Source organism: Thrips palmi, unplaced genomic scaffold (assembly GCF_012932325.1).
Source record: "Thrips palmi isolate BJ-2018 unplaced genomic scaffold, TpBJ-2018v1 HiC_scaffold_6, whole genome shotgun sequence".
NCBI classification, from domain to species: domain Eukaryota; kingdom Metazoa; phylum Arthropoda; class Insecta; order Thysanoptera; family Thripidae; genus Thrips; species Thrips palmi.
The window spans coordinates 6,097,651-6,111,432 of NW_023144633.1; the positions used below are offsets into that span (position 1 = coordinate 6,097,651).

The following is a 13,782-nucleotide window of genomic DNA, read 5'->3' on the forward strand; positions in this document are numbered from 1 at the left end:
CATTATTCCCCGACCAGCTTTCGAACCTCTCTGCATTTTGAACGTTTTTCAACTAGCCTTCGTCTTTGTGCCACTTGCCTAGACGCCTCAGGTTGATTGTCGCTCAATGGATGCCCTCGCCGCCAGGCAGGGTCCACATCCACACCCAGAAAAACATATTCATTCAATTGTAAACTCTAGGATCCTTACTGGTACGTAGCCCATCTTGTGTAGCTGGTCCATCAACAGATTGCCAGAGGAACCATGGACCGTCCGTGTCCGTACTTGCCAACAACGGAACCTCCGTACTTGTTTTCTATACCAGTGACGAATTGTTTCTTTGAATGTGTATAGCTACTCGAACGCTAAAGGCCTGCTGAGGCCTAACAGAGCTGATGATGATTTCTTTACGTAAACCTGACAAGTTCTTCCTCCAAGATATTTATTGGTGACACTGAAAAACCAAACGTGGTCTAGACTACACCGACTGATGCGGTCCAAATGGCACCCATTTACGTACCCAATCCAGTTGGTGCGGTCTAGACCACGTTTGGTTTTTCAGTGAACTAATTGATAGAAAATCTGCTTTGAATGAATGAAACTTTTGTCTGGGTGTGAATAGCGAACGCGGATCGGACGTGAGGGGTGTCAAAAGCGAAATTGCGAAATGTCGATCTGCGATTGGCAGCACTGCACTGCGGCCCCGGAGTGCGCACGGTCAGCTGGGGCGTTGCTCATGGGTGCGAGAGAGACAGAGCGAGACTCTCAGTCTGCATGCGTGCTGTTGGCGAGCCTGGCCAGGCGGCTTGGCGGCTTGGCAGCCCCGCGGGCGGGAGCCGGTTGCCTTGAGGGGACCGAACGGAGGCAAGGCGAGGCAAGGCGACGAGTTTGCGGCCGCCGGCCAGTGCCTCTGCCTCGGCCAGTGCCTCTGCCCCTCGCCGTAGGGCCGCCCCGCCGCCACTTCCGGGTATCGAGTGTCGGGCCATTCAGCAACCGCACTGCAAGCAGTCCTGCAGCCCTGGATGCTGCAGCATCACCAAGGGCAGCAAAGGCCAGCGAGACGCGTGTGAACGACACCCAAGGGCCGAAGCCCTTCCCTGCAGACTGAGTTTGCCGTCGCTCTGTCTCTCTCGCACCTACACGGGCCACCCCATGAGTGCGAGAGAGACAGAGCGACGAAAACGACAGCCGCCGCCGCCACTTGAAGGTTTTCTCCATTTTTAGAGCGCTCCCTATCGGAGTGAAATTCGTCCTTTTCTACGGCAAGCCGAAGACACCGCCCAACACCGTCAGTGAGAGGCGCAGACAAGTTGAGAAATCCCGCCACTCGGAATTTCGCTGTTCGTCCCAGACCGCGTGGCGGGCGACGCCGCCGCCGCGACTTGATCGTCAGCTTGGTGGTGGATAGAGCGTACTCGTGGCTCGGCTTGTGCGGGAAAAGTAGACGTCCTTGATGAGCAAGGCAAAGCAGCTCGTACAAGCGAGAGCTCGCGGACCACTCGATACGGCTGGCACTTCGATATATCGACGTGTATCCCTCAAGGAGAAGGGGATCTGATACCATGTGTCAACAAAGGCCATTTAAGTCCTCGCTTCTCACCGTTTGTTCAGCGCATTTCAATGTTTCCTTGCCGCGGCATTCGCCATGGAGTTTTACCTTTGCGTTTTTGCCGAAACAGTTGGTGCTGAACCACCGATGCAAACTCAGCAGCTGTAGTGAAGCAGCAGGACCACCGTTGGTGCTAAAGCGGCTAACCTGTGTCCCTCTAATCTCCCCATCTTCCCTTTCTCCTCGCTGTCTGTCTCCGTGTGTGAAACTTACTCGAGGTAAAATGCCCCCAGGCGGATCGTGCCTATCGTGAGGAGCGTCTGGCAGCATTACTTAATATGCAGTGCCCCACACGTCGATACGGAGCGTCCAGCAACAGAAATAAGAACGAATTTCGTCCCGCGGGTCGATCTTTATCGTGCCCCAACTGTAGATAAAAGATTCCGGTTCAAATGACCACCCGTGATACTTTTTGGGAAAGTTCCGCTCTCGCAATATACCTTCCAGACTATTTTTGGGACTTCCAAAGAAAATTAGCCTGTCATAACAAAGTATTACAAGCTGACAAAGAAAATTACTTCGTAAGGTATACGATATACACGAGTTCACTTTGTTCTTTGCATCTGAAATACAACTGCAAGGTAAAAGCGAATGTCCGTTCCCCCTCCAGCAGGACAACGCACTCCATGCTGCACAAACAAGTATCGAATCGGACTCGGCAACAGAACAGGTGCTGGAACGGGACACTCACAAAACAGACAGGTTGGCTAGAAGCGCCGGGGCGGGGGGAGGAAGGGAAGGGGGTTGTCCTTCTTGGAGGTGTCCCGTCTGTCCAGAACGCTCGGCCCGGCGGCGCGGCGCTCGGGCCACTTCGGGCCGCAGCCGAACGCATGCCGAGCGGAGCGGCCGGCCGCCGAGCGCAGCCGAGCCAGTGGTGGGGGGTCGGCGCCGAGCCGAGCCGCGTGCGAGCGGCAGCGGCGTGAACAACTCGACCCGCAACTCGAACTTGCCGCCACGCCGCGCGCCAGTCTTCCGCGGGAACCTGTAGCGCAAAGTTCCGTGCATTCGGCCGCCCTCTCTCTCGCTCTCGCAGTGCGATCGGCGATGTGCGAATCGCCACCACCAGTGAGACAAGTGCCTCAGTGAAGTGTGCCAGTCGCCTGCTTCTGCATTTTCGCGGGAGACTGCCAGGGACCCTGTCGTCTCCGCCGTGCGCCGAGATTTCAGAGACTCTTGAGATTCAGTGAGCCACGCCGCTGCCGCGTCGTCGCTGCCGTCAGAAGAGACCTGCTCCTCTTTGGACCCGTCCTCGTCATTACTCTCGAGGTGAGCGCCGCAGCGACGCCCGGGCAGGTCATGTCGGACATGCACTCCACTGCAAAACGGCTGAAAACGGCGGGAAATGTGCGACTCGTTTTTCCAGCGCGGACTGGATCAGAACCGGCTGGAGGGTAACGGGCCTCGGGAATTAATTATGTATTTCTAGTGGCGTTGCAGCGGGGCAGCGGGGCTCAGGATGCGCCTGCCCAGTCTGGCGGGGGGAGGGGGAGGGGGATTTGGAAGCCGCGACGGCCGCGACAGACAAACAGATAGATAAGACAAGGCGTTGGCAACGCGCCGCCGCCAAACTCCCCTTGACTCACAGCGGGCCCAACGGGCGGTAAAGCGTGTCGTGTGTCATCGGATAATTATTGTGGGATTGCGATAAGCTCGACGTGGCGACGCGGAGGTCACACGGCTGATATTTATACCCGACAAGTGCATCAGCCTGAGTGTGTTTCCCACTCTCCGGCCCTCCGGCCACTCCGCTCGAGGACCCGTGACCCTGGGCGCTGGGCGAGGCGTGCAGTCTGTCTGTCTCTCTCGCTCCAACACTCTGCGTCTGAGAACGACGCGCAGCTGGAAGAGGCTGAGGCAAGCACGTGGCTGGCGGCACTGCACAGTGGGCTAGAAGACCGGTGGAGGCGGACAAAGCTCCAGACGCGTTTTGAGCTCCAGAGTCGCTTAACAAGCATCGAATCGAACTGTGACCCCACCAATGGATTGCTCTCCGAACGAGGAATCCATCGGTGGGGTCACACTCTCGGTTCGAGTCCTGTTCAGCGACTCTGGAGCTGTAAACGCGTCTGGAGCTTTGTCCGCCTCCACCGGTCTTCTGGCCCACTGTGTTGCGGCCGCGGCGTTGGCCACACTGTCTCCGCGCTCACTTTGCATTCACCGAGGGAGGTGGCACGACTGTGCGTGCCTGCACTGCTTGCACTGCGTGCAGAGCCGACCGCCAGACCGCCTGTCGTCGCTCTGTCTCTCTCGCACCTGTACGGAACGCCCCCTCGGGTGCGAGAGAGACAGCCTCGTCCGCAGCCAGGGGCGAGCCACTATTACGCCCACTGCAAATTGGCCGTGCATGCGCGGGTTGCCTAACGCACCTCGACCAGCCCGCCTTCGCTATTTCAGAGTTATTTTTATTTTTTTTATCGGCCAGTTTGCCGCTTCCTTTGCGCGGTGTTCCCGCGCGGCGAGCGCTCAGCCCATGTCTGGCCAGTCGGGTCGGCCTTGGGGTGGAGTGTCCAAGGATAGAAGGGATGGGGCCGAGCCGTGCCGAGCGAGGATGCGATGCGAGCACGGCCGCCTCGTCGCTCTGTCTCTCTCGCACCTGTACGGGCCGCCCCGTGAGTGCGAGAGAGACAGAACGACTACTCTGGGAATCAGTCTGCTGGCGTGGAGGAAAAAGCGAAAGGCACCTTGGCCACGGAAACGGCGAGGAAAAGCTGAGGAGTGGGGGCAAGGGGTGCCTGTCGCCGCCTTACGAGGTAGGCAAAATGCTGCACTGGCATCCTGTAAGTCGCTCACCTCTGTTATTCTCCATTTTGTGTGTGTGTGTGTGTGTGTGTGTGTGTGTCCCACATTTGCACGGCGTGCTGGCCGTGCTGGCCGTGCCACGGGGGACACCCCAGACGGGCCCGGCGTGGCGCGGTAGCGCGGTGGCCCGGCGGACCACCCAACGCGAACGGACTGCGTTATGCGCCACTGTGACTGTGACCCGTTTAGCTGTTCAGCTCTCGTTTTTTTTGTTTTCTTGTTTTTGTTTGTTTTTGTTGCTGCCGGTGCATCCGCCGGCATCCGCCCAAGATGGAATATTGGATAAGGCGGGCGTGTCGCAAGCACCCCTCTCTCTTCTCTCTCTCTCTCTCTCTCTCTCTCTCTCTCTCTCTCTCTCTCTCTCTCTCTCTCTCTCTCTCGCTCCACCTCTGTGCATGTGTCTGTGTGGGGCGGAGTCTTGAGTCTTTTTCGCGGTGTTCGCCCGCGTTCGAACCTCGCCGAAACGGTGTGTCAGTCTAGGCCCTCTAGGCCCTGATGACGGGCAGGGCGGCAGGGCAGGTCAACCGCTCTGCTCCGCTCTGCTCCGCTCTGCTCGCGGTGCTGCCGTCCGCTGTCCATGCCATGTCCAAGGCGTTTGGCCTAGTTTCGGGGCGTGGCGTGGCGCGGCGTCACCACCCATTGTCTGCATGTCTGTCTGTCCGTCCGTCTGTCTGTCTGTCTGTCTGTCTGACTGAATGACTGCTGGTCCACGGCGGAGGCTGCGTCGCCACTATCTGCAGGTCCCTGACGTCGGCCTGACGTCACCGCCCCGCCGCGCCTATCACGCCCGGCGCCGCGTCGCCGTCCCGGCGCCACCCACGCCCAAACCGCAGACCGACAGCCCCGGATTCGAATCCCGGCGCCGCCGATTGCGTTTTTTCCTTTTTTTCGGCGTCCCTTGCTCTCTGGTTGTGGGTACTTTTCCTTGATTCGGTAAGTCGGGCCGGGGCAAACCTCCCCAGCCTCCCCAAGCCAGCAGCGCTGCGGTGGGTAAACCTGCGCGAGGCGGGCCAGTGGGTTCGGCCCGAGAGCTGGCCCGCGGCTGTAGTGCCCTGTCTCTCTCCCGCAGCGTGAGTGCTCTGTTGTGCGCGCGTCGAGACGCAGTGCGCCTACCGCCAGAACCGCCTGCTTCCGAAGCATCGCTCTGTCTCTGTCCCACCCACGGGGCGCCTCGTGAGGGTGCGAGAGAGACAGAGCGACGAAGCGACTGCCGGGAGGAGGGGCCTGGATGCGCGGCGTGTTGGTGTCCCCCGCGACCCTGCAGAGATTTATCGGTGTGCCGGACGCCCTGAAGGACGCCGTCATCGCCATCGGGGGAGTGAGTCCTCAGGCGGCGCTGCAGACCGAGAGTCGTCGCTCTGTCTCTCTCGCACCTATGCGGGACGCCCCGTGAGTGCGAGAGGGACAGAGACAGGCGGGTTCCGTCTTCATCTCGCGACTCTTCTCCTCCTTCTCGGGGAGGCCGGCATGGCGGTGTGTGGGAAGTGTCCCCGCGAGGCAAACGGCGAGGAGGCCGTCAGGACGTCGGGGCTTGATGACTTTCGTGTTGGGCCCTCCCCCTCCCCCTTCCCCGTCGCGGCGGCGCGGCCCTTGAATCATATAATTACCAAGCGCTTGCCTACAAAGGCTGGCGGTGCTGGCGGCGGGCCGTGGAAAAGGGGGGGGGGGGAATACGCTGCAGGACCGTGATTAACATTGCATTAAGCTCGTCATCGTTTTCGTATCGGCCCTTCGCCCCTTGGGCCCTTGGGCGCACTGCCTCGGCGCCCACGCGCCCATGGGCAGCCCTTCGGAAGCCCTTGCCCGCCCGCCAGCCCGCCAGCAGTCATTCCGAGAGTCGCCTTCGTCGCTCTGTCTCTGTCGCACTCAAGCGGCGCCCGGTGCAGGTGCGAGCGAGACGGACGACAGGGCATCGGCGGCACGTCGTCGTCGTGGACGTCGGCGCACAGTGGGCCAGAAGACCGGCGGAGGCGGCCAAAACCCCGGACGCGTTTTGAGCTCCAGAGTCGCTAAATGGGGTTCGAACCGAACGTGTGACCCCACCAATGGATTGCTCTTCGAGCGAGGAATCCATTGCGGTGGGGTCACACGTTCGGTTCGAGTCCCGTTCAGCGACTCTGGAGCTCAAAACGCGTCTAGAGTTTTGGCCGCCTCCACCGGTCTTCTGGCCCACTGTGCGCCTTGGTGCCTTGTTAGCCCGGGCCTGCTCGGCCTGCTTGAGGCCATGATGTATGGCAGGGCGAGGCGGGGCGAGGCACCCCGGCGGCCGGCCTCCGAAGCCTCTGATCCTCCTGGCCCGATTTGATACGGACGCACGGCTGGCCCGGCTGGCCCGCCCCCCGGCCGAGTCCGATCCGATGGGCGGCCGGCTAAGCGCAGCGAAGCGCCGTATGCGTTCGTCTGCAGCACCTCGTCATCCTGCTGCCGTTTTCGTCGCTCAGTCTCTCTCGCACTCATGGGGCGTCCCATACTGGTGCGAGAGGGACAGAGCGACGAGAACGACTCTCGGGATGAGTCTACCGCACTAGTGCCCATTATCGCAACCCGCTATTCGCGACATCGGCCTGTTTGCTTTCCGTCCTTGTCGCACACACTGCAAGCTCGTCCACCCGACTTTCCTTGTTCCTGTAGGCGGTCTGTCTGTCTGTCTGTCTGTCTGCCTGTCTGTCTGTCCGGCAGTGCCGCCGCGGGCTGGGCGGCGGTGAAGCCCATTTAGTGGTTAGAGCATGATTCATGCCTCCTACGAAGTCCAGGACGAGTTGGGACCAGACCAAAACAACGAACCCTGACCCAGTCATTTTGTTCCCGGAGTCCGAAAACGGCGCTCGTTTTGTGTGGCTTCCTCGCCCAGTTTCGACGCGGCGCTGCCCGTGTGTTTGTGTGGCGTCGCGAGACGTCGTCGTCGCGCGGCCCGTCAGCGCCTTGGCGATTACAGCGTACTGCCAGAGTCGCTTCGAGCGGATTCAATTTTGCCGCCGAGACTTGGCAGCCGGCCGGACACTGGGAAAAGAAGGGGGTGGGGGTAAGCGGGTAATTCGACGGCGGAGTAATAGAGAGATTGGGCTGTGCTGCAGTGTCCCGGCCGTCCCGGCCCCGTCCGCGCGTGGTAGTGCGGGCAGCGGTCTCTCTCGCACTCACGGAGCGCCCCGCGCGGGTGCGAGAGAGACAGGCAGCAGTGCGTGGCTGCGTGTCCCGCCACTACCTCTCCGACCCGTTAGCCTCGTGTGTGGCGGTAATGAGGGCCCCGGGCACTGCTCCGTCTCTGTCGCACTCGTGGGGCCGGTCGGCCGGGCTGGGCACAGTGGGCCAGAAGACCGGTCGAGGCGGACAAAACTCAAGACGCGTTTTGAGCTCCAGAGTCGCTAAATGGGACTCGAACCGAACGTGTGACCCCACCAATGGATTGCTCTCCGAACGAGGACTCCATTGGTGGGGTCACACGTTCGGTTCGAGTCCTGTTTAGCGACTCTGGAGCTCAAAACGCGTCTAGAGTTTTGGCCGCCTCCACCGGTCTTTGGCCCACTGCGGCCGGCCGGGCTGGGCCAGGCCCGCAGCGGTGCGAGAGAGACGCTGCGACGACGCGCTGCCGAACGGGTCGGTGCCAAATGGCAGCCAAATGGCAGCCAAATGGCAGCCAAATGGCAGCCAAATGGGCTGCGCGAGTGGCTGTCGCCGCGTCGCCGCGGTGTCGTGGTTGCCTTCGGAATCGATTCCCCGGACGTCCAAGCCTGTCCGTCCAGCTCGACCACGGCGTCCACGGCGTCCAGTGGGAGGCGTGGGTGGCAGCGGGCATGTGGGCGCCCGCCCCGCCCGCCCCGTCGACGGCTACCTGGCGGGCTAGCCGTCACTACCGTGCTCTGTCCAGTCAATAACCTCTCGGCGCCGAGCCTCGGACAGAACCGAACAGAAAAAAAAGAGAAAATATGTTTCCAGGAGGAAAAAGGGGGCGGAAAAAAAGTGTCCTCGGTAGCGGCGCGCGGTAAGGCAGGCGGCTAGCCAGGCAGGCGCCACGGTCCGGCGTCGATAACGACTTTCCAAAGGCGGATTGAGGGAAGCAACGGCGGCATTGCCGAAAGTGTGGGACGTCGCGCGGGGGCACTGTAACAATTTGTTGTCGTTTTATGGCAAAATCGTGGATGACGTTTGCCACTTGCAAGTGATGGCAGTGATGACGTTGTCGTCAAAACTCCTGTGCTTACTGCCGGGGCGTGACAGCCATGTCATCAAATGTTTCGATGGCATCCGTCTAAGGAAAACCAGCCTTCAAATTGTCCCCACTGCTGAGTGCTAACTGATGAATCAGAAACCCTACAATGCACTGATTTCAAGGTCTCAGACGCCCACGCGCTCTTCCTGTGTCGGGAACGTTCGTATAGGGATGAAAGAGGACTCCCTTAGAAAGGACATCCGCACTCGTCACCGAGATGGATCCGCGGGAACCGAACGTCGGCCCGGGGGGGGGGGGGCCACAGTGGGCCAGAAGACCGGCGCAGCGGCCAAAACTCTATACGCGTTTTAAGCTCCAGAGTCGCTAAATAGGACTCGAAGCGAACGTGTGACCCCACCAATGGATTCCTCGTTTTGAGAGCAATCCATTGGTGGGGTCACACGTTCGGTTCGAGTCCCATTTAGCGACTCTGGAGCTCAAAACGCGTCCGGGATTTTGGCCGCTCCGCCGGTCTTCTTGCCCACTGTGGGGGGCACGAGAAATTGATCCCCGAGTCTGAACGACGCGGACGACGCGCGGTCATGTTACACACCACACCGCGCCACCGCGGCTGGAACAGTCACTGACCTCATCAACTAGCCTCACTCGTGGGACGAGACGGGACGGGACGTGGGGACGAAACAAGGCGGCTTCGCAGGAAACTGCCTTGCAAATAAGAATTGCTAATGTCTTGCCTAGTTTCGGAAAAACCAGTGTGAGCCAAATAGATCACCGCAATGGTGCGTTCGTACACTATACCGATTTCGGCCACTTGGCCTCGGCCCAGAGGATCGCGTTGTGGTGGACACCAAGACAAACGTCTGCCGTTTCGGAGCCCATTTAGGCGTGTCTACCATGTCTTTTCGAGCAACTTTGGACGGGCCAGGAGGCTTATGGACAGCCATTACGTGTCTCTGAGGTGGTCGAACACACCTCCGCAACCCCCTCCCCTTACAGTGGCGACACTACACTGCTTTGCGTACGTCGGACGTCGGTGATTTTGGCGCGTTGTGCCCCCGCCTGCCTGCCCCCTTGGTCGGCGTGCTGCGGCGTTCTGCGGCGTGCCCCCCAGCCACAAGCCCGGCCGCAGTTTATCGTAACGGGACGGATGATCGGCCTGGCTGCCCCCGCGGCCCCCGCCCCGCCCCGCCCCGCCTCGGCGCCTACGGTGGCGGCACGGCGGCCGATCGAGTTGGCTGCAAACAATTATTTGTTGACCTGCTGGTGTAGTGGCGGCTGGGAAAGGGGAGGGGGTGGGAGTCGATCGCCACAACCACGACCAACCCCTACGCTGTGTGTGTGTGTGTGCGCGCGTGCGTGTGTGTGGGCCACTGTGTAAGAACATAAGCCCCCTCCGTCTGTGCAGAGCTTTGCAGGTTTCCCACTGTAGGACGCGGTGGTGCGTACAAGGGGGCGCCACTAAGCCCGGCGTGGCGTCGCGCCTCCCCCTGGGCCTGCACTGATAGGGGGTCCGGCGTGTGCCTACGCCTTTAGCGACGCCCCCTGCCTCCCCTGCCCGGCGCACCTACACTCTGCAGACTCATCTCGAGAGTCGTTTTCGTCGCTGTCTCTCTCGCACTTTTACGGGGCAACCCCATGACTGCGAGAGAGACAGGGCGACGAAAACGACTCTCGGGCTCAGTCTGCAGTTACCCGACGACGGCGACGTGAGTTGGGTGACACTAAGGGCAGACATGACAGTGTGCGCGTCGAACGCCACCACCACCACCACGACGACGACGACGGGGACGACGCTACGTACGGGACGTGCCCCCCGACGCCCTTTGCTCGTCCCGCATGCGGGACTTAGTCATCAAGGCCCCCTCCCCTCTCTCCCCTGTCACCCCGTCCGTGCGATGGGTGCATTGTTCGAGCAGGCGCTAGCCCGCGCCGCGCTGCACTGGGCCCACTAGGGCCCCAGGATGCCCGGGATGGGTGATGGGCCAGCCCCCCCTCCCCCCTTGCCCCGCGGGGCCGCTTCAACCGCTTCAACCTGTGTTGCCGGCCGTGGCGGCGCTGGGCCGAATCATCATCGTCTCGCATTTGTAAGTCGGCCGCCGCTGCCCCCTCCCCCTCCCCCTCGCCTCTTACAACCGACCGGTTGCACCTGAGTCCTCCGGCCGGCCCCCGGCAGCCGCTTGGGCCCCGCCGCCGCGCCGCCGCGCCGAGCGAGAGGAGGCCCCTCTCCGGAACGGACGCAACGGGGCTCTGCAGCAGGCTGCCGGCCCCGTGCGCCCCGCGGCCCCCTCGAGGGGACTCTAATGGACAGAGAAACAACGAGTTTGGGTTTCGCAGCAGCGCAGCCGCGTCGGGACGGCCGCTGGGTTTGGGAACCTGGAACCCGGAACCTGAAAACGCGAGACAGACACAGCACAGGGCGAAGGCTGCCAGCCGCGCTGCCAGCAGTGCAGGCTGGGTCAGAGGGTGGGTGCAACAAAAGTTGCCTCCCTTTGCTCAACTTTGGCTGCATCCCCCTGAAGCCGTCGCTGCACTGCGCTGCACCTGCACTGCTATCCAAGCTATCGCAGGCGGAAGTCGTGGACGACAAGCGTCCTGGCTGCCCACCGCCGCACTGCCGCACTGGGGCTGGGCTGGTCAGCTGTTGTAGCGACATGGCGGCACGGCACGGCACGGCATGGCACGGCCTAGTAGGGAGGCCGGCCCCTACACCGTACATGGGTGTAGCGCAGCCACCCGGCCTGGCCTAGCCAGCCGCGGGCAAAAGTGCAGCCTCAGCCGGCAGGCTTAGCCGCCATATCGCACGCCCGTCGCTCTGTCTCTCTCGCACTCGCGGGGCGTCCCGCGGCAGTGCGAGAGAGAGAGCCGCGCTGCACCGTGGGCCAGAGGACCGCGGTGGAGGCGGCAAAAATTCTAGACGCGTTTTGAGCTCCTGAGTCGCTAAATGGGACCCGAACCGAGCGTGTGACCCCACCAATGGATTGCTCTCCGAACGAGGAATCCATTGGTGCGGTCACACGGTCGGTTCGAGTCCTGTTTAGCGACTCTGGAGCTCAAAACGCATCTAGAATTTTTGCCGCCTCCACCGGTCTTCTGGCCCACTGTGCGCTGCAGCCTGCGTAGTGCAGCCAGGTGCGCGGTCCATGCAGCAGGCTGATTCCGCTCACTGCTGTCGTCGCTCTGTCTCTCTCGCACCTACAGGGGCCGCCCCATGAGTGCGAGAGAGACAGAGCTACGAGAGCGCTGAGCGGCTTCGGGCTGCCCCAGGGCTGCCCAGCCCCGGCCATGGCCAGGCCCGCGCGTGTAGGTCTCTTCATGTCGTCGCTCGGTACGCTCAGTACGTTCGGTCTCCTCGAGTGAGAGAGAAACCCCTCCCTTTGTCCCCGTGGCACCGTCCGGCACGCAAGGCTGCCGAAGGCTCCAGCGAACCTGCATTTGTGACCATGGTGACGCTGTATGTGTAAATCGTCGCAACCAAGGTTGCTGACTGCTGACGCCAGGCCGCGGAGGTTTGATTTGTGCCAGAAGGGTTTCGCTCCCTGCGGCCTGCAGTGCCTGCAGTCGTTGTCGTCGCTCTGTCTCTCTCGCACTCGCGGGGCGTCCCCTACAGGTGCGAGAGAGACAGAGCGACGAAAAGGACTCTCGGAGTGAGTGTGCTGGTGCCTGGCTGCAGGACTTTGTAGGTACTACTACACGCAATCCGGTTCCTGGGCTGGCCGGGCTGGCCGGGCCTGTCTCCCGGCTGCGCCGCGCGCTGCTGCGCGCGCTCGCACATGGCGTGGGCCGGTCAGCCCCGGCCAGCCGCCGCCGCTGCCAAATCATAAAAATAAAAATCCACTTTCGTTTTTGTTTTTGTTTGGACGCATCTGTGGGTTCCTTCATCCGATCCACGATGTCTCCGCGGCATCTGCGTGGTCTTTCGCGCGGTCTTTCGTCGCTCTGTCTCTCTCTCGCTCGCGGCGCCTCGCGGGGGTGCGAGTGAGACAGGACGCACTGTTCGGCTTGAGCCTGCTGGCCGGCGGCGGCGGCACCGGTTTGCGCGTCTGCAGACTCATTCCGAGAGTCGTTTCCGTCGCTCTGTCACTCTCGCACTCGTGGAGCGTCCCGTGTGGGTGCGACAGAGACAGAGCGACGAAAACGACTTTCGGAATCTGTCTGCTGGCCGTGCCACCACGTGATGAGCCACTACGTGACCCGCGTCGGCGCCGTGCCTCAACCGCCACCCCTCCGCCACCCCACAGCACGCCCCGTCTCCCTCGTCTCCCGCGTAGGACGCCCCATGGGTGCGAGAGAGAGAGAGAGAGAGAGAACCCCACGCACCGAGGTTGTCCAGAAGGCCACCGTCGAGGGCCCCCGCGTCCAAGCACTCCGTACTTCTCGCAGGGGTGCATGGATTGCGTACAATTTTGCGAGTTGGAGAAGGCGGCTTTTCAGAGTAAAGTTTCTTCCTGCCCTGCCGTGCCCCGAGGGGCTTTTCGGTGAGGGTGGGTACCGCCACCGTGGTCGGGTGCGGCCCCAGGGCTGGGCAGCCCCTGGACTGATTCCGAGAGTCGTTTTCGTTGCTCTGTCTCTCTCGCACTCATGCAGCGTCCCGCACAGGTGAGAAAGAGACGTAGCGACGAAAACGACTCTTGGAATGAGTCTGCTGGGTACGTTCGCTCCTTTCGTGCGAGACACGCCACGCCAATTTCGGGGCATGCTGCACGACAAGCAGTGGCGCGGCTAGCGCGGCTCCAGCGGGACTCCAACCTCTCTCTCGCACCTGCGGGACGCCCCCGAGTGCGAGAGAGACAGAGCGACGGACGGCGCGTTCGGCACCAGCGAGACTCCGCGGCAGCGTACTACCACTAGCGCAAAGCGGCCTAGAGACCCAGCACGCAACGCAGCGACCGTTGAAACAGGCGTTAGTGGGGCTGCGTGCCGCCTCGCCGTGCTGGCCGTGCCACGGCAGTGTGGTGGCAGCGCTAAGGCCCCCTCCTCCAGTGTGTCGCCCGGGACGACGACGGCCACCACGAGGCGGCCTTCGGTTTCGGACCGCTCCGCACCAACCCCCCAGGAAGTCGGACAACCCCTCTGGAAAGACTCCATCCCCTCTGGAGGACCTCCAGCCCCTGTGGCAGGCCTCGGACGTGCCAACGCGTTTTGAGCTCCAGAGTCGCTAAATGGGACTCGAACCGAACATGTGACCCCACCAATGGATTGCTCTCCACACGAGGAATCCATTGGTGGG

The 13,782-nt window shown here is 61.8% G+C and overlaps 1 protein-coding gene across 2 annotated transcripts in view; it reads left to right on the top strand.

The window, feature by feature from the left end:
* Positions 1-2,536: 2,536 nt before the first annotated feature.
* Positions 2,537-13,782, top strand: part of LOC117651707 (MICAL-like protein 1) — a 43,012-nt gene continuing 31,766 nt past the window's right edge. For both annotated transcript variants that reach the window (XM_034395976.1, XM_034395980.1), the window contains exon 1: positions 2,537-2,854. The gene's annotated coding sequence lies outside the window, so the exon portion shown is untranslated. The remainder of the gene's footprint in view (positions 2,855-13,782) is intronic.